At 42.6% G+C, this 26,270-nt stretch overlaps 1 pseudogene; it reads left to right on the plus strand.

The window, feature by feature from the left end:
• Window positions 1–1,217: 1,217 nt before the first annotated feature.
• On the plus strand, window positions 1,218–25,859 carry LOC126071400 (acidic mammalian chitinase-like; annotated as a pseudogene).
• Window positions 25,860–26,270: the final 411 nt, after the last annotated feature.

A 26,270-nucleotide genomic window follows, 5' to 3' on the forward strand; every position in this document is an offset into this window, starting at 1 on the left:
TGGTGAAGAACGCAGCTCCAGGACTTAGCCCCCCTATTCCCCCCACCCTATCTCTATAAGACGTGGAGAGAAAAAGCTGGGCAGGACTCCCTGGGAGCTGAATGATCATAGTTACCCAGCAGGACAACAGGCCTGTAGTTTCCCTGGGAAGCCAGAGCTGAATCATGAATTTATTTTTTGGTTTTTATTTTTGTGTTGTTGTTGGTTTGTTTATTTTTACATTTATTTATTTTTATAGTGGAAAGTATATATATATAACAAAAAATTTGCCATTTCAACTTTTTTTCACATGTACAGTTCAGTGACATTAATCACATTCTCCATGCTATTGCTTGCTTTTTGGCAGGTCTGGCTGTGTTGCCTCAGCTGCAGCTTGGTAAGTACCGTGAGGCTTTCTCTCTGACAAGGGAATTTCCACCATAAACAGACTTAGATGTTCAAGAACCTGAGAGAGCTGGAGTTGCCAGCTTCTATAGGATGTTCAAAGTTGTCATCCAAAAACAAACAAACCAACCAAACCCCACCCCCCGCCGAAAAAAAAACCTCTCTTCCTTCTTTCTTCCCTACCATCCCCAACATTCATATTCCTTTAAGTAAGGGATAGAAATGAGGGCTGCCCAGGACCAGAATGACATTTGTCAGGGTATGGAATTAAGATAGCATTAGGTGGTGCAAACGGTTAAGTGTTCAGCTGGCCAAAGTTTGGTGGTTTGAACTTACCCAGTGATGTCTCAAAGACAGGCCTGGTGAACTGCTCCCAAAAGGTCATGGCCTTGAAAACCCTATGGAGAAGCTCTACTCTGCACACATGGGGTTCCCATGAGTCAGAATCAACTCCAAGGTGACTAACAAGAACAAGAATGAGTTAGTTGGCGGGGGCAGGGTAGCTGGGAAACAGTCATTAACTCCACAGAAGTTAGATGTCTTCAGGGGGAAAATGGTTTCAGTTTTATAGTGTGTTTGCTCTCACTCCACTCCCAGGTCCCTGAGAAGGGGAGAATATTTTTAGCTTGCAGTCTTAGCTGACAGATATGAGCCCTTCTGTGCCCTCCTCACATCTCCAGCCCTAAGTCCAGAGAGAGAACTGGGATTCTCAGAGCGTTTCTGCTGTTCCTCCCCAGTGAGCCCGTGGAAGAGCCTTCAGGAGTACTGAGGTACCAGATCTCAACCCTTCCGACTCCCAGCCCCTCTTCTTCTCAACCAGGCACAGCCACGCCATGAAGCTTGTGTGTTAATTCAGCAGTTGGTCCCAATACTGCCGAGACCCTGCCAAATACACGTCAGAGAATGTGGACCCACGCCTGTGTATGCACCTCATCTGTGCCTTTGCCACTATGGCCAGCACCGCTATAGTCAATAACGAGATCAGTCCCTATGAGTGGAATGACAATATCCTCTACCCCTGGTTTCAGGCCCTCAAGCAGCAGTCTTTACCTTGTTCTGGAATATATGGGGGAGTCACAGGGCAAAAGCTCTGGGTAGACTCAAAACCCAAAGCTAGTCTTGGAGACCATCTCCCTATTCAGGGTTAAAGCACACAATACCGAAAGGGTGACTTTGGGGGAGAGAGGAATGGAAATGCCAAGCCACCTTGATAAAAATCAAAACTATTTTCATTTCTTCAACAGTGATTTTTATCTGCCAGCATTGTTGGCTTCATTGCTCCAATTCTCTATTTCCCTTTATCTATCTGCTACAGCTAAATTGGATTCCTCCCTATAGAGCTCTGGCCTGTGTCCCTCTGAGACTGTGGCTGAGGTCAATGAGCGAGAGATGATAAGTCTAGAATGCTAAAAAAAAAAAAAAATTGAATACTAGAGAGGCATAAAAGGAAAGTAGCTTCAGTGGCTAACTCAGTTCTTTAGTCTCTGTTAATGAACTTTCTACTATAATTACCTACCTACTGAGATCAGGATGGGAGTAATCAACCTATTTGGAAGATTCCTTGCTTTCTGTTTTCAAATAGATGTTTGTTTCTATTGTGCATTAGGTGAAATTTTACGGAGCAAATTAGATTCTTGTTGGATAGTTTGTACATAAGTGTTGTATGGGCTCCGTTTCATTCCCCACGATGTGTCACCACTCTCCCCATTTCCACCCTGCGTTCCCTGTTTCCTTTCGCCTGGATTTTCTACGCCTTCCTGCCTTCTTATCTTTGCTTTTGGACGAATATTGCCCTCTGGATCTTGTATAATTGATTGTTCTAAGAACCATATTCCTCTTAAGTGTTACTGTTTATTTTACGGGTTTGTCTATCGTTCGGCTGGAAAATGGTCTCCGGGAATGGCTTCAGTTTCAGGTCAGAAGGGTGTCTTAGGGCCATAGTCTTGGGGGCTCCTTCAGTCTGTGTCAGACCAGTAAGTCTGGTCTTTTTTTGTGAATTTGATTTTTTGTTCTACGTTTTTCTTCCACACTGTCTAGGACCGTCTGTTGTGATCCCAGTCAGAGCGGTAGATAGTGGTAGCTGGGTACCATCTAGTTCTGGTCTCAGGGTCGTGTAGGCTGTAGTTCATGTGGTCCATTATTCGTTTGGACTAATTGCTCCCTTGTGTCTTTGGTTTTCTTCATTTTCCTTTGTTCTGAACGGGAAGAGAACCTAGTTGTATCTTAGATAGCTGCTCGCAAACTTTTAAGATGCCAGGTATTACTCACCAAAGTAAGATGCAGACATTGTCTTTGTAAACTATGTTGTGACAATTGATATAGATGTACCCCGAAGTCTATGGTCCTTTGCCTTTGAGCCTAGGAAATTCATCCTGTGGGGTGTTTGGTTATGTCTGACTGAGCCCCCTTGTGTGCTCTATTGTCTATATTAATATATGAGGAGCACCTACAGTCATGTATGTAGACATATCCACCACCAAATCCATATCTGCCGGTGGGTGTGCTCCTTTATGCTCTTCCACACCTCTTGGCATATCTATTTACCTACGTATCTATTTGTAAATTATTGTTTGTTAATACTATTCTTGCAGGATTGTGTATGCTATAGTGGTTATTGTGGTTGTCCTTTATTCTCGCATTCCTCTCAGTGTCCTCTCTTGGCTTGGTCATATTGTGCTGACTTTGCCCATATTGTCTATTGTGTGTCACTTCACCAATACTACATGTGTCTTTTATCTATTTGGTAATTTTCCCTCTCCTGACGTGGACTGAATTATGTCCCTCCAAAAATGTGTGAATCTATTGGGCTGGGCCATGATTCCCAGTATTGTGTCATTTTCCCATATGTTGTAAATCCTACCTCTATGATGTTAATGAGAGAGGATGGGAGGCAATTGTGTTAGTGAGGCAGGACTTGGCCTACAGGATTGGATTGTATCTTGAGGCAATCTCTTGAGATATAAAAGATAGAAGCAAGCAGAGAGACGGGGGGCCTCCTACCACCAAGAAAGCAGCACCAGGAGCAGGGAGTGTCCTTTGGACCCAGGGTTCCTGCACAAAAAAGCTCCTAGTCTGGGGAAAGATTGATGAGAAGGCTGACAGGGAGAGAAAGCCTTGCCCCGGAGCTGACACCCTGAGTTTGGACTTTCAACCTACTTTACCATGAAGAAATAAATTTCTCTTTGTTAAAGCCATCCACTTCTGGTATTTCTGTTATAGCAGCACTAGATAACTAAGAGTCGTGTTGTGCTGACTTCCCTCATATTGTATATTGCATTTCCCTTCACCAATACTAACATGTGTCTTCTATCTATTTGGTAATTTTCCCTCCCTCCACCCCTTCCACCACATCCCTGGTAACCATCAAAGAATTTTCTTTTTTTCTGTGTGTAAACTTTTTGTTGTTACTTTATAATAGTTGTCTCATACAATATTCGTTCTTTTGTGATTGACTTATTTCATTCAGCAGCATTTGAAAATTTTGAGTAGGGATGGTGGTGGTGCGGGGTGGCAGCTTTTAAATTCTCATGGGTGTCTTTGGCTAAACGTCTTCTATGCTCTCCATGAGAATGTCTCTAGTCAGAGAGTAAAGTTGCCTATAAGATCCGATACATACCTGTGGTTGTAGTATAAGGGAAGTGCTCCCTTCCACATAGTTTCGTCTCTTGTCTTCTGCTCCAGGATGGGCTAGGGTGGCTCAGAACTCAGGTGTGGGTGCTCCAATCTTAATGGTTAGCATAAAGTTGATCCTTTGAGGGATAGAGAGGTTTTCCAAGCAGAGAGTTCCTGGGGACATGGTTCTGTTCTTTTGGTGTCAGAGCTGTGAGTCTGAGAGAAGGCCACTTTGACTTCATTAGGCAGTTTCCCCACACTTGGCTAAAATGGACATCTGTGCTTCACATCAGTAATGAAAACCTGGTTACGCTCCTGGTGATTGGTGGGTGGAACTTTGGCACGCGGAAGTAAGAATCTCTTCTTTCTATGGGGAGCTGGAGTAGGGGCTGATCTCAGAAGGAGGAGGCTGAAGCTAGTTTGAAGGTGAAGAGAAGGCGATTGAAGGTGACATGAAAGATCCCAGAAGTGCATCAGCAGGAGCTATTCCACAACAGGAAAAGAGCTAGAATCAGGAGATGAGCGAACAGAAGCCAGTGTTTGCCTGATTACAGATTTACTTATCCTAAAAAAGAGGTTGATTAGAACCCAGAGTTTTTGATCCTAGGGTCATAGGATGAGGGAAAGGAGAAAGGCCTAGAAGAAACAGTGTGAAGGAGTAATCTATCGCAATAATCCATCACATGACCTACACACAATGTCTGTTTATTTAAAATGCTTCAACTTATTTCAACAAGTATTTATTGAGCATGTATTATGTGCTAAATATTACAGTAGGCAATGGGTATATAAATCAGAGGTATACAAGAATGAAAGAGTTGTAGAAGACTTAAAGAATACAAAGTCTTCCACTATTCTAACTGGCATAGATGGACAGGAGTATATTGTCAGCCTGAGGAATTCAGGAAGGCTATTAGATACCTCAGCAAACATTTATTGAATAACATAGAGCCAGGCACCTATCTAGGTACTATAGGAGAAAAACAGATGAATAAAAGTGTCATGTATTGAATTGTGTCCCCCAAAAATATGTGTATCAATTTGGCTAGGCCATGATTCCCAGTATTGTCTGATTGTCCACTATTTTGTTATCTGATGTGATTTTCCTATGTCTTGTACATCTTATCCCTATGATGGTGATGAGATATGATTAGTGGCAGTTATGTTAATGAGGCAGGACTCAATCTACAAGATTGGGTTGTGTCTTAGGAAGATCTCCTTTGAGATATAGAAGAGAGAAGCAAGCAGAGAAACATGGGACCTCATACCACCAAGAAACAAGAGCCAGGAGAATAGCATGTCCTTTGGACTCAGGGTCCCTGCACTAAGAAGCTCCTTGACCAGGGAAGATGAATGACAAGGACTTTCCCTCACAGCCAACAGAGAGAAAAAGTCTTCCCGTGGAGTTGGCACCCTGAATTAGGACTTCTAGCCTCCTAGACTGTGAGGGAATAGATTTCTCTTTGTTAAAGCCATCCACTTGTGGTATTTGTTATAGCAGCACTAGATAACTAAGATAAAAAGAGTCACAGAAAGCTTTCTATCTAGTTAGGGAGACAAATCTGCACAGAGCACATGCAGCTGAATACTGCAATGACATATGTACGATGTAATAAGAAAATTATGAGAACACAATGCTTAATTCTGTTTGGGTAAAAATTTTAAGAGAATAGGTAACATTTGAAAAGGGCAGTAATGGTAAGAAATTTGTCAGAAAGAATGGGAAGGGCATGCTAGGAGAAGGGAACCACATGAGCAAGGGCATGGAAATGTGAGAACATAAAGGAATGTTTGGGGGAACTCTGAAAAGTAAGTAGCTGTAACGATCCTCAAGACAGGAAAAGAGAAAGAGGGAAGGAAGAGTGATAACAAAGCAGTGGAGGAGATAGAGTTTTCTTTGCCCTGTCACTGTATTATGATGCCCCTCCTGAAGGAATTTGGGAGTTTATAGGAGGGTATGGAATGTAACTTACAACTGGGTGAAAGAAGACCCTAAAATAACCAAGGAATGGTTTATCTGAAAGCACCAAGAGGCCTGTTTTATACACTAATTTTATAGATTGCTTTATAGGCTGGGAGGATTTTTATGACATCAGACTGCTGGAGGTAGCTGCTAGAAGTGAAGGTGGCTTTCCAAGGACAGGAGCTGGTGGTAGTTCCTCTATCTCTTGGAGCCTGGGCTAAACCAAATTCATATGAGAGAAAGAATGAAGGGGACAAAGGTGATGGCACCTGAATTCACTGAGGACCACACCCTCTCCAGGTTCACCACCATGGGTGCCACAGCTGGCAACCATAAGATTTTCATTGATTTGGTGGTCAAGTATCTCTGGCTGCATGGATTTGATGGCATTGACCTCGACTTTGAGTATCCAGGGTCCTGGGGCAGCCTGCCTGGGGACAAGCAACATTTTACTATTCTGATCAAGGTAAGGACCAACAGATACAGTCATAAAACCCAGGAGCTCTGGGGATCCCCCACTATTGACAACTTCTATTTCCGAAGGGAAGGAAGCCAATGTACTATGTGTCAGACACTGTGTTAGGCAATATGCCCATGTGACTCCATTTAATATTTATAACACCCAAGTGAAGTATGTATTTTTATCTCTGTTTATTGAGAAACAAACTGTCAAATCACAGAGGAGAGTAATTTTCCCCAAGGGTCCTTGAGTGATACAAACAGTTAAGTGCTCAACTACAAACTGAAAGCCTGGCAGTTCAAATCCACCCAGAGGCACCTCAGAAGAAAGGCCTGGTGATCTGCTTCCAAAAGGTCACAGTTCTGAAAAACCAATGGAGCAGTTTTACCCTGCATACATGGTGTTGCCATGAGTGGAATCAACCCGACAGCAACTAACAACAAAATTTGTCCCAAATCACGTTTAGAAAGTGGCAGAGATCTCCCAAACTTTTTTCTCTGTAAGTCACTGCTTCCCTGGAAAAAAAAAAAAAAACCTGTTGCCACCGAGTTGATCCCAACTCATAGCCATGTGTTATGGATTGGATTGTGTCCCACCCAAAAATGTGTGTCAGTGCTAGTCCATGATTCCCAGTATTGTGTGATTGTCCACCATTTTGTCATCTGATGTGATTTTCCTATGTCTTGTAAATCCTAGCTTTATGGTGTTGACAAGATGAGATTAGCAGCAATTGTGTTAATGAGGCAGGACTCAATCTACAAGATTGGATTGTGTCTTGAGCCAATCTCGTTTGAGATATAAAAGAGAGAAGCAAGCAGACAGACGTGGGTACCTCATACCACCAAGAAACAAGAACTAGGAGAACAGCACGTCGTTTGGACTCGGGGTCCCCTCACTGAGAAGCTCAACCAGAGAAGGTGGACAACAAAGACCTTCCCCCAGAGCCAGTAGAGAAAGTCTTCCCCTGGAGTTGGCACCTTGAATTAGGACTTCTTGCCTCCTTGACTGTGAGAGAATAAATTTCTGTTTGTGGTATTTCTGTTACAGCAGCACTAGATGACTGAGACATGACCCTATAAGACAGAGTATAACTGCCCCCAAAGGATTGCTTCATTGAGGAAGCAAGGAAAAATATTCCAGAAAATTTAGATCCCAAGCCTTAGCTCATTCACACATGCACACATACACCTAGTACACAGATACAAGCAAGGAGACTTTTTCCCATCAAATATTACTTATTTTTAACTCAAAATTTGGGTTATTTGTGAGCACTGTATTTTCCCTACAATTGTCACTAACCATAATCCTACCCCATTTTTTATGGGAGCAGAGGTGGTTCAGTGGTATAATCCTTGCTTTCCATACAGGACACCCAGGCTCGATTTCTGGCCACTGCATCTCATGTGCTGCCACCACTTATCTTACAGTGAAGGCTCGTGTGTTGCTATGATGCTGAACAGGTTTCAGCAGAGCTTCCTGACTAAGATGGTGTAGGAAAGGAGGCCTGGAAATCTACTTGTGAAAATAAGCCAGTGAAAATCCTATGGATTGCAATGGTGTGAAATGCAACTAATCATGGTGTTGGTACAGGACAGGGCAGTGTATTGTTCTTTTGTGCATGGGGTCGTCATGAGTTGGGGGCCGATTATATGGCAACTAAAAACAAAAACAACCTTATCTTTTTTTTTTTTCCATGTGAACCTGTTTTATTTTTATTTTTATTGTGCTTTAAGTGAAAGTTTACAAATCAAGTCAGGCTCTCATAGAAAAATTTATAAACACCTTGCTATATACTCCTAGTTACTCTCCCCCTAATGAGACAGCACATTCCTTCCCTCCGCTCTATCTTTTTGTGCCCATTCGGTCAGCTTCTGACCCCCTCTACCCTCTCGTCTCCCCTCCAGACAGGAGATGCCAACATAGTCTCATGTGTCTACTTGATCCAAGAAACTCATTCTTCCCCAGTATCATTTTCTATCCCATAGTCCAGTCCAATCCCTGTCTGAAGAGTTGGCTTTGGGAATGGTTCTTGTCTTGGGCTAACAGAAGGTCTGGGGACCATGACCTCCAGGGTCCTTCTAGTCTCAATCAGACCATTAAGTCTGGTCTTTTTACAAGAATTTGGGGTCTGCATCCCACTGCTCTCCTTCTCCCTCAGGGGTTCTCTGTTGTGTTCTCTGTCAGGGCAGTCATCGGTTGTAGCCAGGCATTGTCTAGTTCTTCTGGCCTCAGGCTAATGTAGTCTCTGGTTTATGTGGCCCTTTCTGCCTCTTGGGCTCATAATTACCTCGTGTCTTTGGTGTTCTTCATTCTCCTTTGCTCCAGGTGGGCTGAGACCAATTGATGTATCATAGATGGCCGCTTGCTAGCACTTAAGACCTCAGACATCACTCTCCAAAGTGAACAACCCAATCTTTTGCTATGGGAAATGTTAGCAGTTTTTGAAGCTGAAGCCCAAGCCACAAGGTGCCCCCGTTTGCTGATCTCTGCAGCTGTGATGGAACTAGTGATGCTGGTTATGAAATAGCCAAGACTGGAGCGTGAGTCAAGCAGCAATACCCAAAGACCTAAATAGTATGTCTTATACCAGGGCAAGATTTAGACCTGTGGGACTCTTGGGGCCTCAGTCAGACTAAACTTAGGTAGTCTGTGCATTTTTGCCTAATGTTTGTGGGGTTTTCTCCCCCTTCTCCTCCTTGCTGCTTTTTATTGGCATACAGTCTGTCTCCTGCTTCGTACCTAGAGGATGGTGTGTTGTATGTGGTATGAGGCTCTCCAGTGGGCTTGGATGAATGCATGTGGCCCAGCCACTGGGCTAACCCATTAGGGAGAGGAAAGATTTTCACACTGACCCAGGGCATGGCCACATGTGGGAGCAGAAGATAAAGAGAGCTAGAGAGAGTTCTTTACTCTTATGTGTAATTAAAACTTTTATAAGTTCCTGCCCAGCTATGGGGCCAAGCTGGGCTTGTTGATATTATCCCAGTTTGTGCTTTCCCAGCATTGTTCTCCAGGGGAATTTCTTAGGCTGCAGTCTCTCATTAGGACATAGGAGGATAAAAAGAGTCCAGGGTACTCTCCAAAGGATTTCAGCAATAGCTAGTACATCAGCCTGTTGAGCTATCTGCTGCATGAGAAACCAGAGGAGCCCCTGAGGCCACACAGCTTCCTCACCCAGAGCTCAAGGAAGCCTCATTGGAATGGTCTAGGATATTGCTCCTGGCATGGATATGCGCAGTGGCTTATTGGAGATTTCTGGGAACACTGAAGTTATTTTTCCTGGAAAAGCTTCAGTTAATTGTCTGTCTGAGTGCTAATTTAACAGATAGTGAAAGTGCTTTGCAAAAAAAATTCCAAAACAGTGGAGTGCAGGAAGCCTGTGTAAATAAACATGACAGCACAGACTTGTTTTGGTTCTGAATAAAAAAACTAGTGCCAACAAGGACTATATGAAGAAGGACTATATTAAGAAGAACGGAACATCAGGATTGGAGGAAGACTCATTAACAACCTGTGTTATGCAGATGACACAACCTTGCTTGCTGAAGTGAAGAGGACTTGGAGCAGTTACTGATGAAGATCAAAGACCACAGCCTTCAGTATGGATTACACCTCAACATAAGGAAAACAAAAATCCTCACAAATGGACTGTCATAGATGGAATTGTGTCCCCCCCCAAAATATGTGTCAACTTGGCTAGGCCATGATTCCCAGTATTGTGTGGTTGTTCTCCATTTTGTGATTTTAATTTTGTTAAGAAGATTAGGGTGGGATTGTAACACCACCCTTACTCAAGGTCACCTCCATGATCCAATGTAAAGGGAGTTTCCCTGGGGTATGGCCAGCACCACCTTTTCTCTCTCAAGAGATAAAAGGATAGGGAAGCAAGCAGAAAGTTGGGGACCTCATACCACCAAGAAAGCAGCATCAGGAGCAGAGCACATCCTTTGGACACGGGGTCCCTGCACCTGAGAAGCTCCTTGACCAGGGGAAGATTGAGGACAAGGACCTTCCTCTAGAGCCTACAGTGAAAGACTTCCCCCGGAGCCGATGCACTGAATTTGGGCTTGTAACCTACTAGACTGTGAGAAAATAAATTTCTGTTTGTTAAAGGCATCCACTTGTGGTATTTCTGTTATGGCAGCACTAGATGACGAAGACATGGACCAATAAGAAATATCATGATAGATGGGAAAAAGATTGAAGTTGTCAAGGATTTCATTTTATCTGAATCCACAATCAACACCCATGGAAGCAGAAGTCAAGAAATCAAAAGACGCATTGCACTGGGCAAATCTGCTGCAAAATACCTCTTTAAAGTGTTGAGAAGCAAAGATGTCACCTTGAAGACTAAGGTGCTCCTGGCTCAAGCCATGGTGTTTTCAATTGCCTCCTATGGATGTGAAAGCTGGACGATGACTAAAGAAGACCAAAGAAGAATTGATGCCTTTGAATTATGGTGTCGGTGAAGAATATTGAATATACCATGGACTGCCAAAAGAACAAACAAATCTGTCTTGGAAGAAGTACAACCAGAATGCTCTTTAGAGGCAAGCATTGTGAGACTATGTCTCACATACCTCAGACATGTTGTCAGGAGGGATAAGTCCCTGGAGAAGGACATCATGCTTGGTAAAGTAGATGGTCAGCGAAAAAGAGGAAGACCTTCAATGAGATGGATTGACACAGTGGCTGCAACAGTGGGCTTAAGCATAACAATGATTGCTAAGATGGTGCAAGACTAGGCAGTGTTTCTTTCTGTTGTACAGAGGGTGGCTCTGAGTCAGAACTGACTCTATTGCACCGAGCAACAGTAACAAGGACAACAGGGAGAAATGATAGGGAATCATTTTTTGCAGATCAATAAATCAAGTAACTTTCTAAGGTCCAGTTGTTAGACTGAAAGCCACATCATAATGGTATCAAATGCCTGATCAGGTGGTTAGTTAAAAAATATTCTGGCAAAGCCTACATGAAAATCTTTAATGCACATGTGGGAACTTGTATGATACCAGTGGTATTAAAACTTTTTTTTTTAATAATTTTTATTGAGCTTTAAGTGAACGTTTACAAATCAAGTCAGTCTGTCACGTATAAGCTTATATACACCTTACTCCGTACTCCCACTTACTCTCCCCCTAATGAGTCAGCCCTTCCAGTCTCTCCTTTCATGACAATTTTGCCAGTTTCTAACCCTCTCTACCCTCCCATCTCCCCTCCAGACAGGAGATGCCAACACATTCTCAAGTGTCCACCTGATAGAAGTAGCTCACTCTTCATCAGCATCTCTCTCCTACCCATGGTCCAGTCCCTTCCATGTGTGATGAGTTGTCTTCGGGAATGGTTCCTGTCCTGGGCCAACAGAAGGTTTGGGGACCATGACCGCCGGGATTCCTCTAGTCTCAGTCAGACCATTATTAAGTCTGGTCTTTTTATGAGAATTTGGGGTCTGCATTCCACTGATCTCCTGCTCCCTCCGGGGTTTTCTGTTGTGCTCCCTGTCAGGGCAGTCACTGGTTGTGGCTGGGCACCATCTAGTTCTTCTGGTCTCAGGATGATGTAAGTCTCTGGTTCCCGTGGCCCTTTCTGTCTCTTGGGCTCATAGTTATCATGTGACCTTGGTGTTTTTCATTCTCCTTTGATCCAGGTGGGTTGAGACCAATTGATGTATCTTAGATGGCTGCTTGTTAGCATTTAAGACCCCAGATGCCACTTTTCAAAGTGGGATGCAGAATGTTAAAACTTTTTTTTAAGAAAAGCTATTATAACCCTCTTTTCAAATGAAATATTTGACGGATCTTTAACTCAGGAAAGAAGAAGTAAAGGTGTTCTAGTTGGAGTGGGAATGCAAAGGAATGGGGAAATATTCCTCTACACTAATTCATTTGTCCTTTTCCAGGTTTCTAGAATTCTATGGAGTGTAACTGAAAAAAATATAGATATGCAATAGATAACCCCTTGGGTCCCTGAGAAATATCTCATCCATAGCCATAGCCATGTCCACAGCCTTATCCACAGTTTTAGGTTTAGCCACACCCCAATCTATAACCATGACCATAACCACCATCAATGTTACAACTATATCCTCAGCTGCTGTTCACCCCACCTCTACCATTTTCCTGCTAGGCTCCTGGACTTCATCAGTGTGATGACCTATGACTTTCATGGAGGCTGGGGCACAGTTACAGGGTACAACAGCCTCCTGTACCAGGGTTCTGCTGACCACAAGGAGTATATCTACTTCAACACAATAAGGCAGATGCCATAGGTTAGGACTGGGAATCAGACATAGGGAGGAAGGTGCGGAAGAACTGGCTTTGGGCCTTAAGCTGATTATATTCCCAGGAATTTGGCATGAAATATTGGCGAGACAAAGGGGTACCTGCTGAGAAGCTCATCACGGGGTTCCCTACCTATGGATGGGCCATGCGCCTCACTTCTTCAGATGTGTCTGTGGGAGCCCCCATCTCGTGGCCAGGATCTGTCAGGCCCTACAGTCGGGAGGCTGGCTTCTGGGCCTACCAGGAGGTAACCACCCGTAGGAAAGGCTGTAGTGGGTACTCAATTTGATTGGGGAGTTGGATTAGAAAACACTTGGATTCTTTCCTGTCTTAAGACAACTTTCCTGGATAATTTCCCTATCTACCCCAAATGAAGATGAAAAACATTCCTCAGGGAGTGTTGGAATCATCTTGGGAAATGAAAGTGTCCTGCTATGTATAATCTGAAAGTAGTTTGACTTACACGAGAGGTAAACTTTTTAAGAATGATAAAAGTTTAAATCTCAGTTCAAAATGTAAAGCGTTTTTAATTGCTACTTTTTAAATTTAAGAATAGATAACTTTTGGGGAAACGGAGGCTCTCTGCTGTGAGTTCTCTATAATACTCAAGCTATTTCTACTTAATAATTCTGTCCAAGATAATTTATTGAGTACTTATATATGCCAGGCAACGTGCTGGGCACTGGGAATACAGTCAAAGAAGATATAACTCCTGCTCTCATGGAGCTTGCAATCCAAGTGGAGGAAGCAAAAACACAAAGAGCTGATTATAGTAAAGTATGGTTTGTACAACAATAGGATTGCTAGCATGTGGCTACAGTATTTGACAATGATATTTACTTCTTTTACAGACATTCCAAAATCTTAGCCCATCTTTAGGGTTTTGTTGACTTGAGTTCCTCTCATCAGCTCTGCACTTGCTTACTTGAAGCCACTATCTCATAGATTGAAGACCAGAAGGTCCCCAAAGGAAATGAGTGGGTTGGGTTTGACAATATTGAAAGCTATGAGCACACGGTTAAGTTTCAGCCCATGGAACTTAAGATGATGTTACATTATCCCTGCTCTTGGAAAATTCACTGTTCAAGTGGAAAGAGCCCTGAATGAGAGGCTGGGAAACCCCAGTGATACCCAGAGCTAGGCGACTAACTCACTGTGTGATTTCAAGCCAATAACTCCTCTTCCTGATCCTCAGTTTCCTACTTTATAAAACAAGGCAGTTAGAACAAAAGATTTCTAAGGTATCTTTCCTATGTTCTTGTGAAATGTAGAGATGAAATATATACGAACACAAATACAATGACATACACCTTCTCAGACATACATACACATGAATACCCAAAAGACTTTTATAGATAAGCTCACACACTTCTGGTTCTTTGTAGACAAATCCAGGACTTGAGATAGAGTAAAAATCACATTGGAAAATTTCCTTCACTAACTCTTACCAACCCTCCCATCTCTTAACAATATGCCCAGCCTTGTCTTCTTGTCTCTGTGTTTCCTCCTTTAACAAGTTTAGGGAAGAGGAAGTGAAGGTAAAACAATGGAAGATGAGACTTGCCTGGGGCAGGAGGAGAGAGGTTCTGAGTGTTTACACCCATTAACTCATAAGAGAGGAGATAGATTTAAAGGTGCCCAAGAAGATGACTACTACTCCCTTGCATTCTGGCCAGGGTGAGAGAAATTTCAAACCTTTTCCCTTGGAGGGGCCACGGAAGACAAGATAATGCTGCTGGCACAGACTTTCAAAGGTGAAAAGTTAGGACTAAGTGCAAGTCAACCATGCTACCACTAGCTTAAGGGTGTAGAGAGTGGATAGCCTCAGTCTCTCTGACCTTGACATTTTCACTGGTAACCAAAAGGGGACCTGAAGGCGCCTATAAACATAATTACCAAGAAAATACATGCCTTGGACCAATTTCTACTTTGGTTGGAGGCTGCCAGCACCCCATCAGAGTGCTCTCTTTGTGCAGGAATTCTTTCTGGGAGCTATGGGAAAAGTCAATTTTTATTCTGTGGAAGGAGAAGGAGAAAGCAATTATTGATTGCCTACAATGTGCTGGTTGTTTTATATAAGATATTCCATTTAATTCTTATAACAAGCCTAGGGGCTGGATTACATGAAAGAATGCATGTTGAGTATGTGCTCGTGACATGACAGCTACTATTGTTATTAAATATATATTATTAAATATGTATTATAATTCCTAATTTCTCACAAGGAAATGGATGCTGAGAGGTTAATTTACTTCCCAAGGATATACAGTCAGTAAGGGGTATACTGGAATTTGGCCAATAAATAGGTCAATATAATTCCAAAGTTTATGTGTTTTCCACCACACCAGGCAGACTGCCAGTTTCCAAGAATGCTTGTCATTTCAAGAGCCCCTTGGATAGGCCTCGTCTGGCTTTCCCTTTTAGAAAGCAATATGGCTGTACATAACAGGAATAATATAAATATACATACCCTTTAGCTTCCATTTCCAACTCTTGAGTATTTATTGGAAAAACAGTATGATCAAAACATGTATGTACAGGTTATTTATTACAGGTGTTTCTTAGAGTCTTGCTTATGATTATAAAATAAGAAAACAAAGGAAAATGTGTTTTATAATCCAAAAGTATGAAAAATTATATTTAGAAAGACTAAGTACAGACATGAGAAATGTTTATTTCTGATGAGAAGTGAAAACAAAGACAAAAACCAGAATATAGATGGTTTGTTCACTGTAAAGAACCATATCCGGTGCACAAAACTATGATTAGTATGCAAAAATGAAGTTATTCTATAGTGACATAATTATTTTTCTTTGTTTCCTTTTCAGAAAGTTTTTTTGAATCATATTGCATCACGATTTCAATAATTTTATAATGTCTTAAAAGACTTAGGACTGGATTGATAGAATATACTTTTATATCACAGGTGACATTTCTGAAGGCTAATGAGTTTGGTGGTGCCATGGTTTGGGCTCTTGACTTGGATGGCTTCCTGGGCAACTTCTGCAGTGAGGGGTCATATCCTCTCATCTCCAAACTAAAGTTTCTTCTGGGGCTGCAAACACCAGGTAATTAGTCAAACATCTGCATGACTCAAACGAAAAAAAAAAAATACACTTTAGTGTTCAATCCCAAGGAAGCAGAAGCACAAAGCATGGTTTCTGCTCTGGGGCTTTTAATTCATTTCTAGCAGAGAAAGACTTAAATTTTATAGCTAGGGTGATCATACAATTTACCTCCCAAACTGGGACAACTTTTTTTTTTTTTTTACTTTTAATTTTTGTTGTGCTTTAAGTGGAAGTTTACAAATCAAGTCAGTCTCTCCTACAAAAATTTATATACGCCTTGTTATATACACTCCTAGTCGCTCTTTCGCTAATGAGACAGCACACTCCTTCCCTCCATTTTCTATTTTCATGTCCATTTGGCCAGCTTCAAACCCTCTCTGCCCTCTCATCTCCTCTCCAGACAGGAGATGCCAACATAGTCTCATGTGTCTACTTGATCCAAGAAGCTCACCCTTTACATTATCATTTTCTATCCCATAGTCCAGTCCAATCCCTGTCTGAAGAGTTGGCTTTGGGAATGGTTCTTGTCTTGGGCTAACAGAAGGTCTGGGAACCATGACCTCCGGGGTCCTTCTAGTCTCACTCAGACCATTAAGTCCGGTCTTTTTAAGAGAATTTGAGGTCTGTATTCCACTGCTCTTCTGCTCCCTCATGGGTTATCTGTTGTGTTCTCTGTCAGGGTAGTCATGGGTTGTAGCCAGGTACCATCTAGTTTTTCTGGTGCCAGGCTGATGTAGTCTCTGTTTTATGTGGCCTTTTCTGTCTCTTGGGCTCATAATTACCTTGTGTCCTTGGTGTTCTTCATTTTCCTTTGATCTAGGTGGGTTGAAACCAATTGATGCATCTTAGATGGCTGCTTGCTAGTGTTTAAGACCCCAGACGCCTCTCTCCGAACACTTTTGAGACACTTTTGAGAGAATAGTGTAACCCTGGACAGTCCCGGCAAGCTGAGATGGATGGTTATCCTATCCAGAGCAGGCCGGGGCTTATGAAGTGTTTCACCCAGACTTGGAGTATAACTGTTTAAATGATGTAACATGAGAGTGAGCATCCTGAACATATAGACAACTTGTGGCTTCTAATATTCAGTAATTTCTCATTTGAGAACTTGAGATGGGCCATTGAGGCAAATTATTTCAGAAAATCCTAGAAAATACATATTTTTCCACCTGTCAATATGTTATACAAAATTACTGACCTACTATGGTGAACTTGAGAACAATTCCTTTACCAGTCAAGAAACAGCCGTTGTTGTCTAACTCAGCAAAACAATTAAATACCAAATAAACCAGCTGCTGTCAAGTCAATTCTGACTCACAGCAACCCCTTGGGTGACAGAGTAGAACTGGGTGATTTTTTTTTTTTTTTAAGTAGATCATCAGGCCTTCCTTCCAAGGAACCTCTGGGTAGACTTGAAACTCTAAACTTTTGGTTAGCAGCTGAGCCCAGGGACTCCAAATACTAAATAAAAACTATCTTTCTATTCTGGCTAGTGAAACTAGCATTCTCTTCTCTTCAAACAAATGATCCTATATAATCTGCAGCTCTGTTCTAATCTTTGGTGAATAATGTCCTCCTGCCTCAAATTTCATGATGATGCCATGTGTTACAGCGTAGAACCGCTTTAAGGGTTTTCTTGGCCAGGATGTTTATGGAAACAGGCTGCCAAGCCTTTTCTTTCACGGTGCCTCTGGGTGGGTTTGAATAGCCAAGCTTTTGGTTACCAGCCAAGCGTAAACCACTTGTGAGTCAGAATGACTGTATGACACAAGAGAACAACAACCTCAAATATGGCTTGGTTTTAATTTATTAAGTAGGGAGGATTTTTCTCATCTCATATGTCTAGAGGTTTCCTCAAAATTTTCATAAACCATTACTAATGGTGTGCCTGTCATTTTGTATGTAGGCTGCATCACTCCAGAGCCTCCCATGCCCACACCCTCCAGTACATTCTGTGAAGGCAAAGATGATGACATCTTCAGGGACTCTGATGATCCATCCAGGTTTTTTGAGTTTGCTAATGATAACACTGTGACCAAAAATACATAGAAGTCCTTGTGTTTGATGAAAGCTGCAAGTGCTGTAACTGGCCTTGAACAGAAAGGATGGGGCTACGGAGAGGACGAAGCCTTCCTGGAATTCGTTTCAACTCAATAAATACATGAAACATGACTTAGCTTTGTCAATCATTCGCATTATTCTCTTTCTTGTCATTATAGTTTAAAAAGCTATTTCAGTGCTGGGCACTTTATGGAGAGAATTAAGCAGACATGATCCCTTTTATTCATAGTCTCGTACCCAAAAAGAGAATGCACGCATAACTAGAAAACAAGTTTTGAACAAATAAATTGATTTAACTATTTACAGGGCACACAAGCAAAGAATAACAATATTTTTCTTTTACTCATCATCTCTAAAACTGAGCTCACTTATTCTGTTTAACCAGTTCTTCCTTTCAAGCTTCTCCATGACCTCTTGGTGTCCTAGTTACCCAGTACTGAAAGCTCATTGATCAAGTTCTCTACCTTTGGAGGAGGAGGTCTTTCTGGGTCACATCTAGCTCTTGTCCATTTATAGAGGTTGAATAGCTGACCTCTTCTCAATCTAATCTTGACTATAATTGCTAAGGAAACCCTGGAGGTGTAGTGGGTAAGTGCTATTAAGACAGGAAGCAAAGGCCCTGAGATGAGAGGGTGCCTGTTTGAGGAATGGGAAAGAGACTGATGTGGTTAGAGGAGAAGCAAGTAAAACAGAAATAGACTATATTTTTTGTCAGGGAGGTAATAGGGGATTGAGTGTGGAACCTAGAGACTTAGTAAGACAGGGAACAGAGGGGCCCCCAAATCTGCAAACAAAGTAAAAAGAAATGGGCCAGGGCATGGAAACAAAGGCATTCCCCAGAACAATGGGGCAGAGCATCTAAAAATAGCCCGCAATCTTCTTTAAAGTTGCCTTTCAGAAGCAGCTGGAGAAAACCAGCCCCAGGGACAAGTGCAGAACATCCACCTGTGACCACTGTGTGATCTTCCACCTGGGGCAGTGAGGGGCTACAACCCCAGCTGGGGAATCGAACCCAGGGAGTGAGAGACTGTGCAGGCGCGACACCTCATAAGTCCTGCTACGAATCCCAGAGGCCTCCGGGACAGGAGCCATCTTAGAATGCTGCGCGCTCACTTTACTTGACATATCACCTCCTGTGTCTATGAATAAATATAAATCTTTTCCTGCCCAAGAACTTAAAAAAACCCAGGCCCATCTTTTGTTCTGTGAGATGGGGGTATGCATTGCTCTAGGCCCTCCTCGTCTCCGCTTGCAAGCCTCTTCAATAAAACTTTGCTCATGTGGAAAACTCTATGTGCCTTACCTGCTCATTCTTGACCAGTGAGAGGCAAGAACCTTATTCAGGTAACACTATGGCGGCTTACTAAAAGGTCGGCAGTTCAAATCCACCAGGCACGCCTTAGAAACTCCATGGGGCAGTTATACATTTTCCTTGTTGCTATGAGCCAGAATTGACTCGATGGTGATGGGTTTGGCTTTTTTGGGGTAGTTACTAACACTTTAACTTCCTCAGTATTGTTTTGGAAATGCCTTCCTGTGGTCTTTGCATATTCCCCAAACTCCACCTAGAGAATTGACTAACAACAAAAAAAATATCTACACATTTAGCAACTGTAAGAACATTCTGTAAGTTCTTTTATCAGAGTACTTTGAGTTTCACTGTCTTCATTTCCAGCATCATTGGAAATCCATTTCTCCTGCTACATTGAAAGTTCGCACTATTTCCTCAATCTTGAAAAATGGTTTCCAGAGCCTTCAGATGATGAAAGACCTTCATTCTGAGTCTCCAAGAACAATTAAAAAAAAAAAAAATTCTTCCCCATTGTCTCAGTAAATTCAGAAATCATACATTTTAATGATAATAGCTACCTGGCACTTCATTTTTTCTATATTTTGGGTTAAGTAGATGTACACCATTTTACGTATGTTAACATATTTAATCCTCATAACAACCTTATAGAAAAGGTGCTATTATCCAAATTTTACCCATGAGGAAACTGAAGCTTGGAGAAGTTAAATAACTTGGCTAAGGTCTCATCTTTGATAAGTGACAGATCAGGTATTCCAACAGAACTTTATCTGATTCCAAGCCCAGCTTCTCTGTCACAGTGGTTCACCATTTCTATTTTGGGCCTGGCAGTACTCTTGTCTCCTTGATGTGCCTGGTTTCCCCTCTAATCTTCTAGCAGAAAAGTCACTCCAGCCTTACCTGTACATGAAATTGATGCACTGTGTTCCCTTCAGAGATTACCACTGATACAAAGGTGATTCAAGTAGCAAATGCTACAAAAATTTTATGCAAATAAACTAAAAGATACAGAAGAAATAGATTTTAGAAAAATATGAACTAATAAAATTGACATAAATGGCCTCTGGACTCTGTTGACCCAGAACTAAAACCATTCCCAAAGCTAACTCTTCAAAGATTAGACTGAACTGTAAAACATAAAATTATACTTATGAACAGTGTGCTTCTTACTAGGTACTCGAGACTAAATGGGCAGCTCCTGTCCAGAGACAGGATGAGAAGGCAGAAAGGGATAGGAGCTGGCTGAATGGACACGGGAAACATGGGGTGGAAAGGGGGAGTGTGCTGTCACATTACAGGGATTGCAACTAGGGTCACATAACAATATGTGTATAAATTTTTGTATGAGAAATTAACTTGAGCTGTAAAGTTTCACCTAAAGCACAATTTTTTTAAAATTAACATAAGAAGAGACAGAAAAAGTAAACAGACCAATATATATAATTATGGAAGACAGTGAAAGTGGTATTAAAAATTGTCTCCCTAAAAGCCACCAGAGCCAGATAGTGCTATCAAACATTTAAGAAACAAATATTTCCTGAGCATGGGATAACCTTCCAAATTCACTTTCATTTTACCTAAATCTGGTAAAGACAAAGAATCAGCAAATATTTATGGGGCATCTATTATTTCCCAGGCATTCTGCTAGGCTCTGAGAATCATTGGAGAATATGATTGTCTTAGTTATCTAGTGCTGCTATAACAGAAGTACCACAAGTGGATGGCTTTAACAAAGAGAAATTTATTCTCTCACAGTTTAGGGGACTAGAAGTCCTAATTCAGGGAGCCAACTCTAGGGGGAGGTTTTTTCTCTGTGTCAGTTCTGGGGGAAGATCCTTGTCATCAATCTTCCCCTGGTCTAGGAGCTTCTCAGCATAGGAACCTGGGGTCCAAAGGACACACTCTTGTCCTGGTATTGCTTTCTTGGTGGTGTGAGGTCCCCGTGTCTCTGCTCAATTCTCTCTTTTATATCTCAAAGGAGATTGACTCAAGATACAACCTAGTCTTGCAGATTGAGTCCTGACTCATTAATATAACTGCCTCTAATCCTGCATCATTAACATCGTAGAGGTAAGATTTACAAAACACAGGAAAATCACAGTAGATGACAAAATGGTGGATAATCACACAATACTGGGAATCATGGCCTAGCCAAATTAATACACATTTTTGGGGGGACACGATTCAATGATAGCAATGATAAACAAATTTCTTTGTGGATCTCACAATCTTTCAGAAAAAAATCTTGTCCCTAAACGGAAAAACTCAATATTATAAATACATCAATTCTCACATATTAGTTTCTAAATGCATCTAAATTTAGCATTTTAAAGATGTGTCCGTGTGTGTGTGTTTGTGTGTTTTAATTTGACTAGCTGATTGTATTATACAAATGTATTTTTTCTTCTTCAAGCTACTGGGATCCCTTAAACCACGTTTTATTTTCTTTTTCTCATCATGTTAATCAAGAGGCAGTCTTTCAAACAGAACAAGGGGATAGTGTGTGGTTTAAAGTCAGGAAAAGTGTGCATTAGGGTTGTATCCTTTTACCACAGGTATTCAATCTATATGCTGAGAAGCTGGACTATAAGAAGAAGAACGGGGCATCAGGATTGGAGGAAGACTCATTAACAACGTGTGTTATGCAGATGATACAGTCTTGCTTGCTGAAAGTGAAGAGGACTTGAAGCACTTATTGAAGAAGACCAAAGACCACAGCCTTCAGTATGGCTTACACCTCAATATAAGGAAAACAAAAATCCTCACAAATGGACCATTGCGCAACATCATGATAAATGGAGAAAAGATTGAAGTTGTCAAGGATTTCATTTTACTTGAATCCACAATCAACATGCATGGAAGCAGCAGTCACGAAATGAAAGGACACATTGCATTGGGCAAATCTGGTGCAAAAGACTTCCTTAAAGTGTTGAAAAGCAAAGATGTCACCTTGAAGACTAAGGTGTGCCTGACTTAAGCCATGGTGTTTTCAATCGCCACCTATGCATGTGAAAACTGGGCCATGAATAAGGAAGACCAAAGAAGAACTGACACCTTGAATTATGGTGTTTGAGAAGATTATCGAATATACCATGGACTGCCAAAAGAACAATCAAATCTGTCTTGAAAGAAGTACAACCAGAATGCTCCTTAGAGGCAAGGATGGAGAGACTATGTCTCCCATACTTTGGTCATGTTATCCGGAGGAATCAGTCCCTGGAAAAGACCATCATGCTTGGTAAAGTAGAAGGTCAGCAAAAACGAGGAAGACCCTCAATGAGATGGATTGACACAGTGGCTGCGACATGGGCTTAAAGCATCACAATGATTGTGAAGATGGCGCAGGACCTGACAGTGTTTTGTTCTGTTCAGAACCGACTTGATGGGACCTAACAACAACAACAACAACAACATCGTGTTAGTAGGTTTGTGTGACTCAGTGCTCATGCAGGTCAGACTATTGGGGCTCCTCGGGCAACGGTGGAAGCAGGAGGTAAACGGTAAGCTTAGTGTTTTTCCTCCAGGGGATCAGAAAGATTTCCAGGACAATTCAAATCACTCTAGAATGGAAAAAAAAAAAATTTTTTTTTCCTCTTGGAGGAATGAAGCATACCTTAAGTGTTAGACAAGTGGTAAGACATGAGAATTTTGCGGATTAATTTGTATGTGGTTGGTAAGACTCTACTCATTTTTCAGAAAGAGCTGGGTTACTATCCTTCTGCATGCCATGTATCTTTTTTCTTATCAAAGAAGAATGAAAGAGAGGGTTGTCCTAGTCATCTAGTACTGCTATAACAGAAATACCACAAGTAGAGGCTTTAACAGAGAATTTTATTCTCTCACAGTCCTGTAGGCTAGAAGTTCGAACTCAGGATGCCCGCTGCAGGGGAAGGCTTTCTCTCTGTTGGCCCTGGAGGACGATCTTTGTCATTAGTCTTCCCTGGGTCTGGGAGCATCTCAGCGCAGGAATCTCAGGTCCAAAGGATGTGCCCTGCTCCCAGCTCTGCTTGCTTGGTGGTATGAAGCCCCATGTCTCTCTGCTAGCTTTTCTCTTTTATATCTCAAAAGAGATTGTTTTAAGACACTATCTAATCTTGTAGATCTCATCAATATAACTGCTGCTAATTCATCTTATTACATCATAGTGATAGGATTTGCAACACATAGAGAAATCACATCAGGTGATAAAATGGTAGATAATCATATAATACTGGGAATCATGACCTAGCCAAGTTGACAGATACTTTGGGGGACACAATTCAATCCATGACGGGGTGAACATCATTTAATCTAAAAGATACAGGTTGTCCCATTGCTTGAGGAGTAGATTGGTTGAGAAAGACTCTATAATTAAGAGCTGCCACCCTGAGTTTTGGGTAGTGCAAAGGGGACAATAAAGTAGCTGGATGTAGTTAGGTCAGCAACTGAGGAAGTTAGTCTAACAGGGTTGGCATGAGGTGGCTAGCAAGTCTCAAGAAAGGATAATAATAAAACCCAGAATTTATTAAGCACTCTCCATGTACCAGGCATATATCCCTGGAGAGCAGTAGGTTACCCACCCACTGCCATCGAGTCAATTCTGACTCATAGTGACCCTATAGGACAGAGTAGAACTGCCCGATAGAGTTTCCAAGGAGCATCTGGCAGATTTGAACTGCCGACCTCTTGGTTAGCAGCTGTAGCACTTAGCCACTACGCCACCAGGGCTTCCAGTAGTGGGTTAGTGGATAAAATATGAAAATCGTTCTAAACAACTCTATTTGCATTTCTCAGAGACTTGGGAAGCTATTAGTAAGCAAACCAGGCTGGGCCAGGTGCCCCTTCCCTGGGCTCCCACGGAACCCCACAATATCTTTATCTCTCCCACTAGTCTCTGAGCTCCTGTAGGGCAGGGATGGTGTCTATCAATTTTTTAATCCTCAGTATTTAGCACAATACCTTAACACAGTGGGCATTCAGCAACTGTTGTGGCAGTGTGGCAGCCAGTGTCCAAAATGGCCCCTGCTGATTCTTGTCCCCTGGTATTCATGCCATTATATAGTCCCCTCACACATCGAATAAGACTGACTTGTGTAATCAATAGGATATTGTGGGAATGATGGAATGTGACTTCTGCCATGCTCTTTTTTAGATCACTTATTTTATTTGGTAGGAGTCAGCTGCCACTCTAGCAGTCCTATAGAAATGTCTGCAAATGAGGTACTGAGGCCTTCTGCCAACAGCCACCACCAACTTGCCAGCCATGTGAATGAGCCATCTTAGAAGTGGATCCTTTAGAGCCAGTCAAGCCTTCAATGACTGCAGCCCCAGCCAGTGCTTTACTGCAACCTCATGAGAGGACTCAAGCCAAAATCACCCAGCTAAATTGCTCCTGAATTCCTGATCCACAGAAATCATATGAAATAATAAATATTTCTTACTGTTTTAAGTGGCTAAATTTTGGAGTAATTTGTATATGGCAATAGGTAACTAATAGAGTTAGGAATTGCTTTGTGATTGGTAGCTATTCAGCCACGAGATTGCCCAACACAAGAACTGTAGAAGATGAGCCATCCATTTATTCAACCCACTTCTGTCAAATGCCTGGTCTGTGTCAGGTACCAGGGATCCAAAGATGAGCACAACACTCAGGGAATATGAATCAGCTACTTCCTGAGAAGGCTGGGAGGAGACTCAAGGCACTGAGGAAATTATTTGCCCAGCCCGAGGACCCATTTTCAGGCCACGGCTGGCAGCTGCCCCTGCACCTGTGCCCTCGCTTATCTGCCTGGCTGAGCCCCAACCCTATGGGGTGCAATTGCTGGCAGTAGCAATTCTATGCCTCTGTGTAGCACCAACCCACCCTCCTAACCACATCTTACCATCTCTTCCCCTTCCACTCTAGCATGTTTAGCCTAAGGAGTCAGACTCTAGCAATAGTAGGTCACGATGTTCTTTACATCTTGCTGCCACCCACTCCTCCCAGGATGAGGAGAAAGGGGCAGGGGTACAATGTCCACATTTCTCAGTTAGCAGCTGCCGTCTCCCTATACCCGCCTTGGACTGGCAGCTACAGCATCCCATGGCTGCCATGTCCTCCCCTTCCAGGGCTATAGCCGCAAGAGGGTGTGAGGGGAGAGAATGAGCAGGGCTAGTCACACCCCTTCTCTGAACCAGGTCCCTTCTAAGACCCTCACCGTAGGTTTTGCATGTGGAGCCAGGTCCTGTAGTGGGAAAATTATATGCTTAAATGAATACTTTCCTGGTCTTGAGTCCTGTACCTCGGGACCCTGATATCCCAGTTTAGTGCCCTTCATTCTCTCCCTGAGCTTCCATATTTCCAGGAGGAAAGAGACTGGACCTCAGGGCTGAGCCAATGCCTCCAATTACAAGCAGTTCTGTCAGCAGTGGCCAGGACTGGGCTCTGATGGGGATTTGCTGCTTTTCTTTTCCGTCAGGGTGAGGGGTGCTCCCTCTCATGAATCTGGAATGAGTGGAGATGGGAGTGTATAACCTTGGGGATCTGTGCTCACGAGGTGGCAGCTATGCTGCTCCCACAGTCATAAAAGGGATCTCCTCCTTATAAAGGGTGGGCCAAGAGCCCAAATAAGGTGGCCAGTGTGGAGGCACAATGAGGAGGATACTGCTCTGGGCCTGTGAGTCTCCTTTTTGCCCTTCTTTCCCACAGGTTGTGGGGGTATCCCCGGAGATGGGGAGGGAGAACAGAGACCTGTTTCAATGAGGCTTCAGCATGAGGCTCCTCCCATGCCTCGGGCTCTGGCCTAGCAGGGGGACTTGAGCTCCAATGCAGGAATGATGAGTTGGGGCCCTGAGTCTCTGAGAAGCTTAAGTCCAAAAGCCTGTATGCCCTTGAAACCCTGTGTGTCTCCTGGGCCCTAAATGGGAAGCCAGTCTGAGAACTTCCTGTGTTTGTATTTGTTGTTTCAGGCTTGGCAGTTCTGCTGCAGGTGCAACTAGGTAAGGAGCCATACAACCTCCCGTCCACACTCTAGTCTTCCTAATAGTTACTCCTCTTTCTCTCATTTCTCCCAACTCTGCTTTTCCTTCTCCCTCCTTGAGGAAGTCAGGGAGGGCTAGAACCCCAAGCTCCCAGCCTGTTTTGCTGGATCCCGGAATGTCAGAGCTGAGAAAA

This window comes from Elephas maximus, chromosome 3 (assembly GCF_024166365.1).
Source record: "Elephas maximus indicus isolate mEleMax1 chromosome 3, mEleMax1 primary haplotype, whole genome shotgun sequence".
Taxonomy (NCBI): Eukaryota; Metazoa; Chordata; class Mammalia; order Proboscidea; family Elephantidae; genus Elephas; species Elephas maximus.